Source organism: Camelus ferus, chromosome 3 (assembly GCF_009834535.1).
Source record: "Camelus ferus isolate YT-003-E chromosome 3, BCGSAC_Cfer_1.0, whole genome shotgun sequence".
Lineage (NCBI taxonomy): Eukaryota > Metazoa > Chordata > Mammalia > Artiodactyla > Camelidae > Camelus > Camelus ferus.
This window is the reverse complement of record NC_045698.1, coordinates 75882736-75894882: the sequence shown is the minus strand read 5'-3', so window position 1 is coordinate 75894882 and position 12147 is coordinate 75882736. Positions and strand designations below refer to the sequence as shown.

The window sequence follows — 12147 nt, the reverse complement described above, 5'->3', positions numbered from 1 at the left end:
AATTGTTTAGGTTCATTTTATTTTAGGGCTCAACATCAGTTCTTTCCAACTTTAATATTTTTTTAGTTAATTTTGATTAAAGTCTAAGTGATCTGTCCTTTGATTGGTTTATTTTGAATGGTTTAATCTTAAAGTGTAAGTAAAGTAGAAGAATTGTGAATGTCCTTTAGTTATCTTCCCTACAGAATTCTTGGGTAGCTACTTTTTTCTCTAAATGCTTTGTAGAATCAACTGATTTGTTGTTTTTATTATGATGAAGATTTTTTTTTAAACAACCTGCTTTCTATTCCTTTCAGATTTACCTGTTTAACAGTTTGTATTTTTTATGGTTTTAACATTTTTCCTAGATCTTTTGAAATAAATTTTAAAAAAGAAGCCCACCAAGCTATTTTTAAGTGCAGCAGTCTTTACATATTCATTTTGTTTAAAATATAATGGTACTCTTGATTTGCTGTCTCAAGTCTTTTTTTCTTTTTTGGATCACAGTGGTTTTCCTCCCTAATAATCCTTTAATATTTTTAATATTTTCTGTCCTTTTGAAATGCTTTCTATGTGTGTTGACATTCTAGAATCTGCTTTCTAAGAAATATCTTTGATAGTCTCTCTCAATTTCACTTTTGTTCTTACCCTCAATTTAGTGATTAGAAGGGATGTGTTTCAGAGAAGCCTGGGATCAGATATTGTAATTTCTTTTAAAAAAAATCCCTATTATTTAAAAATAAATTATTTTTGAAGTCTTTATTATTGCTATTTTTAGAGCAGTTCTAGGTTCACAGCAAAATTAAGAGGAGGGTAGAGAGATTTCCCATTTACACCCACCCCTCCTCCCAATGGATAGCTTCCCACATTATGAACATCTCCAATCAGAGTTGTAATTTAATCCATAGTTTATATTAGAGTTCACTCTTGGTACATTCTACGCATTTGGACCAATAATTTCTGTTTTAAATATCAAAGTGTAGTAAAAAAAATTAAAAGGCTATTTGGTGCTTATTATGAATAGAAATAATTCAGGATTGATACATTTCATCAAACTTGAATTCTCTTTTGAAGTTCTCAATTTTTTTAAGGCAATTTATTTCACCTGGACAATCCCTGCGTATTAACTTTGAATTTAATCAGGACTGCTTTCAGTAAAACCTTTGTGAACATTTGTAGAATATTTGAATTTGCTCGCCCGTTAGTAGACACAAATTTTGTAAGGATTTAAATTAAGTAATTTTATTGGATACTACCATAAAATTACCTAATTTAAATCCTTTAGAATTACGCATTGTTTTTTGGTTTAAATTCGCCCCCTTGTAGTTAGAACATATAGAACACCCTGGATGCTTTGTTTATCCGTTATCCTAATTGTGGGGGACGCTGGCGGGCCTGGAGTTCTTTGTCAAAGGGGCTTTAGAACAGCAATTTGAGTAAAAGATATAGGTACCTTTGAATAGCGTGCATACTGGTTTCATTTTAATTTTTAATTCAAATTTTATTTCGCCGTTAGGGTGGTGGGGCGCGAGGCTTTGGAGGAGGCATTTAGACACTGAGGAGACACTGAAGCACTGCTACTGCGCTTGCCGCGGCTGCTGGCCGGATATCCAACGTATGCACAATATTTAAAACAAATCATAACCATGTGCATTATGACTATTTTAAAGCTAATAAAGTTCTTTCACACATTATTACTTGTATTCGTTCGAAAGTGAACACAGCTGTGTTGAGGGCGGAGAGGGCAAGGTGGAAGGTCCTGATTGGCTAAGCCCGGGTCAGGAGACTCTAAAGAGAGCAACCTTCCGGCTCCTTAGGGCCACGCCCACAGCGTGCTTAGCAACCAGTACCAGTCCGCAGCGACCCGAGCCCCGCGGTGAGTGACTACTGGGTCTTGCTTCTGATGACTTGAGAGCTGAGGTTATTGCCACACTCACCATGCTGGGGCAACCCGGAGCCCTACAGAGCCCCACAAATGGGAGCACCGAGTGGTCTACCTTAGGGTTTCGTAGCTCTGGCTATTTGAAGAAGCGTTTACTACTCGCGCCCCGAGCCCAGGCCCGCCATGCAGGTTTCTCCTAGGAATCTAGGCGGTCTCGTGGAAACACTCCTGCAGGGGCATGAGGGAGAAGGTGCGGGATCAGCCACCAGTTTTATTCGGTAGGGAACTAGCATTTTGCTTGAGAGACTAAAAGAGGTGGGGGAACTTTCTCATTGCTATCAGTAGGAGAATTCTTTTATTTTCTTCTGGGCTAGGGCTTTCTTGTTTCTCGGGTAACCCCTAATTCCTTAATTCAGTATGCCGCTTGCCTCGCTGGATCGTTTTCAAGTCCTTCTATACTTCGTGAAATTGCGGCTCCCTTCTCTGCCCCTTCTCCACCCTCCTGCCCCTGTCCCCGCAGACTCATTTGTACTTCAAAAACTTTTGGAGAAGTGTGGGGGTGGCGGCGGGGGCGGGGGCAGGGGAGGGTCCTTGAGGGTGTGAAATAAAAGCATTTTTAAAACAATTAATCTTGAGAAAAGGGTACAAGTTACCTATCAGGAAAAGTTTCTAGGATTGGGTAAGGCGATGGTGGGATTCCCTTATTTACCTTATCTGAACAATATAGCTGAATGGATTCTATCTTTTTGGTTGTCTTTGATCAACTAACCTTTGCTCCTTCCTTAAGGTAGCGGTCTAAATCTTGTATTCCCTGGTGTGTGTTATCTACACGAAGGCTTATTATAATTTTAATATTGTCTCGTTCTCAGAAATTCTTTTAAAGTATACCTTTCCAACCTTGTTTTTACTGGAGCTTAAAAAAAAATACTAGGGATTAATATTAAAAACTTACACAAAATTCTGGGTCTATGCAAGATAGATATGGAATGTATCTAATTCATACTTAAATTTAAATTTGATTATTTGCTAGATGCTGTCATACATTTATTTATAGACTGTCTTTTTTGATGAAATATTTTTCTTGGGCACCTCCCCGCATATCACCTGGAGTCCTGTATTGGAGTTCACTGTCTTGAAATACTATAATGTTGTTTTACAGGCCAGTCCTTTTTCTCTAGATTTTTTAAGAGACCGTATTTTGTCTTTGTGTCTCGCAAACAGGGGGACCTCAAACATCATTGGAACTTTTATTTTTGTGAAAACTGAACCAAATTGAATTTCCTAAATGACAGCTGCTTAAAATGAACAGTGTGAGTACCATTTGGTAGTGTTGAAAATGGTCAAAAACAGTAAAAAAAAAAAAAAAAAAAAAAAAAAAACCAAAAAAACCCTTTTATTTCTAGTTCATATGTATGTGTTATTTGTGTATATAGTTTATTTCATACTGTATTTTTTTAATAATAAAAAACTTTCATTGAGCACCTGCTGTATGCCAGGCCGTATTTTCTGTTGAGTATTGTAAACATAAAGCACTGGCACATAAGAGAAATCCAATAAAAGAATTCATGGACAATTACATCCATTTCTGCAATTCCTTCACAAACCATTCATCACATGAGTAGTTTGCATCAAAGCCAAATGGCTTCCTATGGTGGGTGTCAAACTAAATAAAGAGGTAAACTGAGGCAAGCTGGAATTATCAGAAATTGAATTTATATGGGAATAGCAGAGGAATTGCAGTTTGGGAAACAAACCACAGCAAGCCAGAGGTGAGTCCGTTGAGGGTTTGGGGTGGGCTGTATTTAAGCAGAGGAGGTCCAAAGAGGGAGAAGTCCAGCCAGAGTCTGGTCAGTAAGTTCACTGACTTAAGGATGGGAAGAGATTCCTGGTAGATACTTACTGGTCAGGAGATAAATCCCGGATTTCTGTAAGTCAGACATTTATAGGAAATCAGTTTTGGAGTTCTTAGGTTTTGTTTTCCTGAGGGCAAGTGTGAGATTCTCTGGTTCCATTTTAGATTGAAATCGATTCAGTGAGTAAAAGAGATTTAAGATACCTAACCAAGTCAGAACAAAACTACCATTTAAGTATCAGCTGATTGCAATTTTCCTGACTAAATAAGTGATTAATACGAAATGAATGGAAATAGTTCATATTTAAACTCTAGTGGGACTTTTCATTGTCCTGGGCTTTCTAAATCATAGGTGAATACTTTAAACACTGCAGTTTTCAGTATTTTGAATATTGCTATTTCATATTAATTATGGATTATATTTACATTTATGATTTTGGAAAAATATCCATTACTTGGTTTACTGCTACAAAGTTAAAAACATGAAGTAGTTATGAGTCATAGTTGATGGACTTATATGTGCAGAAAATACTCTACTTACTTTAAATTGACTATGTACCCTCCAAGCCTTTGCTCTGCTTGGCTGGTTGAATATTCAGTCTTAGTTTTGATTAGGCCTGCCTCTGTCCTGGGCTTATACAAAGGTCTTGGGTGCTTCTGTATCAACAAAGCACTGGAGGGGCACTGCGGGGCATTAGGACACATTTTGTATCTATATGGTCCCCTCTGTTTTGGACCTACCTTTGGTGAGTTGCAGAAGCAGCCCCGGCGCATGCGCAAGCTTTTGGGCTCCCTTTGCATGTGGCATTAATTGTGCCAATCAAAGTGCAAGTGCCTCCTCTGGGAGGAGACTTAGCACGGTAATGAGACAAAGGCAACTTTCAGTTGGTTTGGGTCTCATTTGGGCAGGTGCTGCCCTCCTGGTCAGGCTGGAACTCGTTCAGGTCAGTTGATTGCTGCTGTCTTAGGCCTTTCTGGCTTGCACTGGTTCCGCGGTTTTGCTTAAAAGTGGCCCTCACCTTTAGTTTCTGTTAAACCAGTAGAGCTGTGGGCATTGATGAACTGATCATGCTGTGGAAAAGAAAGTAGGTTAGCCCCTGTACAGGTGTGGGTCTCTTTCCAGTGACACTTCCACAATCCCAGGAGTTTGAGTCCTCTCTACAGGGCGCCCAGGCTCATTTCTTCAATGAACTTTTTGTTTGTTTGTTTGTTGTCTTTTTAAGTCAGGAAAAAGCCAGTGATTGCAGGCAGTTCCAGCTTTCTGCCTTGGAGAAATTCAGGGAAGAAAGAAAGGGAAAAAAAAATGTATACATCTCTCCTCAGATTAAAGAAGTACAACCCAAATGGGAGAGGAGTTCTTAAAAATACGTATAAAGATTTCATACTTAAGATGCATTAATGATACCCCATCGCCCATACTTGTCTTTTACAAACTAAACATCTTTAGTCTTTTAACTTTTTCCAAAAGGGGCATGGCTTTATATTTCCTCACCTTTGCCCTCATGCTGAAACTAAGCAGGACCCTGTGGGACCCTCCTGAGTACAAAAAAGCCTTTCTGTGTCCCCCATTTCTTGTTTGTAGGAAAAAAGCTTTGAGTCTCCTGGACCTTCTCTGAGTCCCAGAGAGCAGATGCAAGCAATTACTATTTAGGGGAGTTCAGCCTTTAAAGACGAGCTGCTCCTTCCCCTTAAGGCCTTTGCAATAAACCCTTCTCTGCTCCACGCTCCTCCGAAGTTTTTGGTTTGTTTGGCCTCCCTGTGTTTGTGTTCGACAGCAGTGGGGCTGGGGGAAGAATGAAATCATCGGGAAATGTATGTTTGGAGTGGTTACTTAGGCAGTCATGTAAAAGGTGAGAGCAGAGTAGAGGGAGAGAGAGCTGGAGACTGGAAGATAAGAAGTCACTGTATTAATCTAGGGAAAAAGTAACGGTGTCCTGATTTAGGAGAATGGAGGAAGGGATGAAAAGGAGACTTAACAGCTGCTTTGAAGAAAGGAGTCAATAGCATTTAGTGACCAATAGTGCCTCCCCAGTGCTTTGATGCTGGTTGAGCTGGTAAACAGCCTGCAGCAGGGTAAGGCCTGACAACAACCATGAAAGGGTGATTTACATGGAGCCTTAGTTTTTTTTATGATTGAAGGTGACAAATAAACTAAATTGTCTAGTTTTGGACTTAGACGTGTATTTCTGATGTTTTAAAAAAAAGGTTTATCTTGTCTGAGCTGCTGTTATTTTTAGTTCTGTTATGTCACTAAATCTAATTCTAATACAATATATTCTCTTAATCTTATTTTTATTGGGGTTGGTTGTGGTTGTGGAGTTGATTGTACACAGCTGGGTAATTACTGGTGTTCTCGATTGTGATTTCAATTAGATGTCAGCTGAGGCTCTAGTCTTCTGCAGCCATGACTGGGTTGAACATCCAAAATAGCTCACTTCCATTGCTGGCAGTTGCTGTTTGGTGTCACTAGGAAGCCTGGCTGGGTGGTCAGGTAGAGCTATTAACCCAAGCACTTACACGTGGCTTTCCGTGCGATGCTGGCCTTTAGCATGGTGGCTGGACTCTGAGAGAACATTCCAGGAGACTTCAGGAGACTGCGAGGCTTTTTTTTTTTCATGGCTTAGCTTTGTATTACTTCTGCCATACTCTGTTAATCAAGCAAGTCCCTTAATTAAGCCCAGATTCATGGGGAGAGTGAATTAGGTTCCATCTCTTGTGAGGAGTGACAAGGTCACATTGCAGAATGATATACTGTATGGGAGATACTGTACCATTTTGAAAATGCAGTCTGCTACCTTGAGTTTTGATACATGCACCCACGTTACCAACCCCAGAATTTAACATTTCCATTGTAATCCCTACTCTAGCCCTGCCCCACCATAGTCTTCATCATGTAATAGTTTTGCCTGTTCCTTAACTTCCTGTATATGGAATTGTGTAGTATGTTCCCCTTTGTGTTTGGCTTCTTTCATTCAGCATAATATTTTTCACTCAATGTATTATTTTTGTTGCATGTAGCGTTAGTTTGCTTTTTAATTACTGACAAGAATCCTGTTATATAAACATAACACAATTTGTCTATTCATTCTCATACTGATGGATGTTTGGGTTGTTTCCAGCTTGGGACTATTATGAATAACGATTACTGTAAACATTCTTGTACATGTCCTTTTGAAATACTGTTTTCGTTTCTTTTGGAATGAAATTTCTGGGTCGAGAGACAGGTATATGATTAACTTCCTAAGGTGCAAGTAGATTTCCAAAGTGGCTATAGCTTATTTTCACTCCTTTCTGTAACTTATAAATGTTCCATTGCTTCACACCTTACAAAAGCTGGTACTGTCAGTTTTTAAGAAAATGTTAGCCATACTAGTTACAGTGAAATAGAATTTAATTGTGGTTCTAATTTGAATTTTTTGAAGTTTAATAATTTTGAGCATATTGGCTTTGTTGATTTCCCTTCTCACATTTTATTCTGCATATCATTAATTTATGTTCTTAAAAATTCTCTTTACTTCCGGTTTTTTGGGAGTATGGCTGATACTTTTCTTTCATCTTACATTAGCTGATTAATTTTAGCTTTTGTTTGTTAGATATAAGGGTTTAACATTTCCTCTGAAGTGCTTTTGTTGCACCTCATGAGTTTTTATAGGTATGTCTTTACTATCATTTAGTTTTAAATATTTGTGAAATTCCATCATTATTTCTTTTTTGATCCACAGTTGACTTAGTATTAGGTTTTTTTATTTCCCAGTGTATGGAATGTTAATTTATTTTTTTATTATAGTTCTCTAATTTAACTGTTTTGATGTCAGGACTATAATCTACTCATGTAGATTACCTACTGTTTGTAATTGAAGACTTACTTCAGTCTAGAATTTCTAGAAATCATACTTGGTGCTTGAGAAAAATGCAGTTTTCTGGTTGAATGCAGAATTCTTTGTGTCCATCATATTATATTGTTTAAAGCTTCTGTACCTTTGCTAATTTTCTTTTTGTTGCCTCCTTGACTTATAGTTAAGAAGGCATAACTCAAACTACTTTTTACTAATTGATTTTCTCAGAGCCACACTGGTTAGCTACCTCTTTCTCTACCCATATGCACACCAATGCATAACAGCCTTTCCTTTCCCACGGGAGCTTAGCTCATAGATTCTTGCCTTATAATTTCTTGGATTTCAAGTTTCCTTCTTAGCTCTACAAAGCTGCTTTTAAAGACAGGACCCAAAGCCTATGTTAGTCATCTTTTCTGGAATTGAAACCCATGTCACTAATTTTGCTGTATTGTTTATTCATAAAACTTGTAGTTGAATGTAATACATATTTTGTATGTGCAGATTCTTCTGAGATTTTTATGTAGATATTTTTCAAATAAACATACTGTCCCTTTTTTCCTTTTTTTAAAATATTTTTGTTGGCTAGGTTTACCTACAGAATCTTGGATAGTGGCAATAATATGGATATCCTTACATTGTTACTGGCTTTTCAGATAAATCTAAATTTTGCTTGTTAATTATCACATTTCTTTTCCTTTCTCCTAGGTACTTAAATTGAGTAAACTACTAATCCTAGCTTGTAGAATTTTTGTTCATTTTTATAATCATGAATGGAAACTGAGTTTAACTGAATTATTCTTTGGCATGTGTAAAATATTTTCTACTTTTTTGCTTTAAATCCATCAGTGTTATGCTCTATAATAATAGATTTTATAGTATTAAATTATCTTTGCTCTTCTGAGGCTAACCTTTCTAAGTTATAAAGAATTATTTTTATTGGTATTGTTGGATTTGGTTTCCTTATGTTTTATTTAGAATTTTTGCAGCTATGTTAATAGGTGAGATTTCCCTACAAATTTATTTTCCTGTACTGACCCAGATCCTGTAACCTTGGATTTTGTAAAAATTTATCCCTTTTTGTTTAGGATCTGATAAGATTGTTGAAACTCTAAAAGAATTTAAGATAGTAACATTATGGAATACCTTAGAAAGGTAACCTGGGGGGAAAGAATGAACATAAGAATAAAAGAAAATAACAAACTAAATAATTGTATTAGCCATTTTAAAAGCAGTTTTTGTTTAAGTGTTCAGGTTATTCTTTTCATTTTGTAAAATTAGATATTATGTCTTTTTTTGGTCTATTACCACTTAGAGAAACCTGATATATATCATATACTATATCTATATTATGTATGGTGGTCTTGTGATTTTTAGTTAAATGCTGAGAAAATTGATTAAATCTGTAATTGTGAATCAATACTTTAATACATTTTATTGTAAAAACTTCAATCATGCAGGAAAGTTGGAAGGCTAGTAGATAAATCCCCACTTACTTTTAACCGAGATTTAACAATGATCAATTCTATCCATACACTGTGATGCATTAATTACATGGTATATTTATATCAAAAGTGTTCATTACTTAATGCATTTGTGTGATTAGTTAAGAGTATTACACAAAGAACAAATAGTGATGAGTTATATTCTCCACTTGGGTAATAAGAACTCACTAACAGGAGATACCTTTATATTTATATTTATAGATGAGTATACTGAGGCATCTGGAAATTAATTTGCACAATGATGTAGATGTAATGTGTGCTGGAGCCAGAATTTACAGTAAGCTGTTGATTCCTGCCTTTGTACACTTAACCCGTATACCACACAGGAGTCTGATGGGGGACTTCACAGAGGCAGGGAGACAAGCCAAGGGAGGAGTGTCGTGATTAATGAGAAAGACATTTATTTCTAGAAGGGATGGTAGACAGAGTCAGTAACTAGAGGGATCAAGAATTGCCCACCTGGAGATCATTGTCAGCCTTAGAAAGATTATCTCAGAGTTGAGGTAACAGAAACTAGATCCCAGATACTGTTTTGTGCACTGGGATAAATTTGAGGGTAAATAACATTTAATATAAAAATCGTGTCTGATAGAAGTATAAGGTAACATCAAGCTGTTTATTTTCCCACTTCAGATAAATATGCAAGGTAAATCTTTGGAATCTATTTAAATTATTGTAAATGATCTCTGTTAAGGTGATAGAGAAAATGTGAGTTATTGCAGACCATACTCTACAGTGGGATGCTGTGTGTGCCAAGAAATTAGAGCAAACGAAGAGCCGGATCTTAGAAATAGCTGATGTCAAAAATAATGAAAAATTTTGCCTTTTATTTCAGAATTTGAGGGGAGACTTTATAAAAGAGAGTATCCAGTCTTTAAGATCAGTTTTATTTACTTAAGATTTTGTGTCCATTTCAATCCACAAATTCAGTCAGTACCCTGCATTTTTGGGTACTATAAAGAATAAAAGGATATTTAAATCTTAAAGATCTATTTAACTTATAAAACAGCTTATTTTTATATTTGCATCACCTTTTGCTGATTCAGGGAAAATGATGACTATTTCTTGACAATGATGTCAATGTGAAATAATCTAATTTAACAAGTCTACTTTAATCTCTTTACATTTAATTGTTGTGATTTCCCAGCAGAGTAAAAGAAATGAATTTTGTATTTGATAGGAGAAAAATGAAAAGCTTTGGCTTCATGTTAATTTTCTATTCCTGTTTTAAAGTGGTCTTTGTGTTACTGGCTCTGGTCCTTGGACTCTAATCAATAGAAATTGATAAGAGGCCAGGGGAAGAATTCAGGCAGCACTAGGGAGCAAAAACAAGAAACAGGTATCCTTGCTCATTACCCAAGGAGGGCGGGATGGTTCCTTAAATGGGGTGAGGATAGGGGCAGATCCGTGGGTCAGAGCAGAGGGGTGGCTTAGGTGGTCTGCACACCCCCAGGTGGTGCTACGCACAGGTGTCATGCACAGAACCTTGCCTTTGCTCTTGGCATCCCAGAAATGGCAGTTGATTTGTGGCCTTTTGTATCTTACGGTTCATAAGTGCCCCAGCTGTGGGTGCTTGCAGTTATTTTTAGTCCCTTGTAGTTTCTCCGTATTCTGTTGCTCGAGGAGACTTGGTTTGTCCAGGTGCAGGCACTCCAGTATAGGGTCCCAGGTCCCAGCCTGTCTCATACGGTTACTGAAGAGCATGAGATAAGCCACTGTTTGCCTCTTTCTGTACAATTCACTAGTCAAATCACTATATGTGACTGTTCTGAGGACGCATAAAAATGGTACAAATGATTCCTCTTGCAGGTTTTGATAACTGGTTCAAAAAAACTTTATCAAATAGTGTATTGAAAGCTGAAAATTAACTTGACTAATGATTAATATGCGTGACTCTAGTTATATTAATACAATGCAAAACTCCCTGCTGCGCCTACAGTGTTAGTAGTAACCAATTCCTTGAGGATAACTTCAGGTTTTGGACTGTACTGAGAGTTTGATGAAGAATATTCTTATGAAAAGACTAAACATTTTGTGAAAGTTGGTAACACTTTGAGATTCTATTTTTTTGAGGTTTTTTTTGAGGGGAGAAAGGAAGTTGTTTTAAATCTTACTTCCTTTATTTACCCGACTAAGGGTTTAATTCCAGCATCTCTGTGGGAGACATTTCTGAAGACATTGATCTCTTTTTTCTGGAAACTTTAGATTATTTGGCTACTGTTTCTTTTACTCTTAGCCAAAAGCAATCCTAACTAAAAATACATTAGGGAGTTGTATTGTCTCTCTGGTATATCCCAATAATATTCAAATAGTGGTTCATAAACTAGTGTTGCTTAAGCACTGTTACTACCAAAATAAGCCAGAAATCCAGAGTAAGCTTGTCTTTTACAGCAGTTTGACATTTTCTACCCATCCATCCTGGGGAAGTCTCATCAGCAGGGTGTTATGGAACTTGCATGTTGAGCAGATGGTGCAAATACCTACCACTTTTACCCACAGATGTGAGGAATCTTTGGATAGTAGGTTCAGTGATCAAGAGAGAATTTCTAAAATAGTCTCTAACCTCTTGCAATAAAAAAAAATAGGAATAATTGTTGTCAGTCTTGTGTCACATACCAGGAAACAGCTAAAAGCTCTAGGCCAGTATAACTAACACAAACATATAAAGACCAATTTGCCTTTAATTCTCCTTCTCTTCTATTATTTTTCTCTCTGGGTGGCCTGTGCTTTTTCCTTTCTATTCATCTGACATTAAACATTTTAAATTAATTTATCTCAAGAGTATGTCTGACTCGAATTTTATTTCCAAGCTCCATTCTGAAATACATAATGTTTTATGAGTGATGGGGTTCCTTTGGTCTTTTGCAGACTTTGTCTACCTAGCCTACTTAAACATGTATCTTCATAATTTTGTCTGATTCACAATAAATACTTGTCAAATTTGCAACATTTGTTAATAGATTTATCAGATTAACTCTTGAATATTTCTACTTCTTTATTATTCTGTGCTTCCATGTACTTTATCATGCATCCATTAATAATTGTTTGTAGTCATTTTCCTAAGTGCCTTTTAAGGTGGAAATATCCAATGTGATG

General features: G+C 36.7%; 1 protein-coding gene across 1 annotated transcript in view; it reads left to right on the top strand.

Moving 5' to 3' along the window:
• Nucleotides 1-1843: 1843 nt before the first annotated feature.
• Nucleotides 1844-12147, top strand: part of TMEM232 (transmembrane protein 232) — a 197190-nt gene continuing 186886 nt past the window's right edge. Inside the window, exons 1-2 of the mRNA XM_032476482.1 lie at nucleotides 1844-1855; nucleotides 3083-3171. The gene's annotated coding sequence lies outside the window, so the exon portion shown is untranslated. The remainder of the gene's footprint in view (nucleotides 1856-3082; nucleotides 3172-12147) is intronic.